Source organism: Apium graveolens, chromosome 9 (genome assembly GCF_009905375.1).
Source record: "Apium graveolens cultivar Ventura chromosome 9, ASM990537v1, whole genome shotgun sequence".
In the NCBI taxonomy this organism is placed as follows: Eukaryota; Viridiplantae; Streptophyta; class Magnoliopsida; order Apiales; family Apiaceae; genus Apium; species Apium graveolens.
In genome coordinates this window covers 71,478,696-71,479,706 of record NC_133655.1, presented here as the reverse complement: position 1 = coordinate 71,479,706, position 1,011 = coordinate 71,478,696, and the positions used below count along the sequence as shown (strand labels likewise).

Here is a 1,011-nt window from a genome sequence, read left to right as displayed (position 1 = left end):
ACCTTTCTCAATATATTATATTCCTTTTATGATCCTCTCTTACAATCCTTTAATTTAAATCCTTTTTATCCTGTTACCTTATACTCAATTCTTTCCGTATCTAGTGGATTTCCGGGAAAAGTCAAAGTGTTCGGAATTGGATTCTGACGATCTTTACATACACTTATATACCATATAGAGTACTAATAAAATCTCAGAATATCCATAACAGAACCCCTACATAGTGTGGCATGAAAAGTTTTCTCATTCAGCTAAAACACTATTCATAAGGGTTACAAAAAGTTGAAAATTTTGGGGGTTATTACATGAGCAGCTATAGCAGTAGCTACATCCACCTCTAGAATTCCTGCTACCTTGCCTTAATTTAGTCTCTGAAAATGATTCTGGTATTCATTAGCATCCATCAGTTCAATCAGCTTATAAGCTTCATCATAGCTCTTAGCCCATAAGGCTCCACCTGATGTTGCATCGAGCATGGGTCTAGACTGTGCTCCCAAGCCATTATAAAAGCAACTAACGATCATCCAATCAGGCATCCCATGATGAGGGCACTTTCTAAGCATCTCCTTATAATGATCCCAAGCTTCAACCAAAGACTCTCCTGATTGCTGCGCAAATTGAGTAAGAGCATTCCTGATTGCAGCAGTCTTTGCCATAGGAAAGAACTTAGTAAGAAACTTTTGAGCAAGATCTTCCCATTTAGTGATAGAGCCTGGTGGTAGAGAATGCAACCAGCACTTAGCTTTATCCCTCAAAGAGAATGGGAAAAGCCTCAACTTAATAGCATCTTCAGAAACATTGTTTAATTTGAAAGTGTCGCAGATCTCGATGAAATCTCTAATATGCATGTTGGGATCTTCAGTTGGAGAACCCCCAAACTGAACCGAGTTCTGCACCATCTGAATTGTTCTAGCCTTGATTTCAAAAGTGTTAGCCGCGATGGCTGGTCTGACAATGCTAGACAGAATATCATTGATCTTTGGCAATAGTCCATCAAAGCCTTTGTATTCG

At 38.9% G+C, this 1,011-nt stretch overlaps 1 non-coding gene across 1 annotated transcript; it reads left to right on the top strand.

Moving 5' to 3' along the window:
- Positions 1 to 534: 534 nt before the first annotated feature.
- Positions 535 to 641, top strand: LOC141688643 (small nucleolar RNA R71). Its single transcript, XR_012562076.1, has one exon. It is a non-coding gene; the product is annotated as a small nucleolar RNA R71 (small nucleolar RNA).
- Positions 642 to 1,011: the final 370 nt, after the last annotated feature.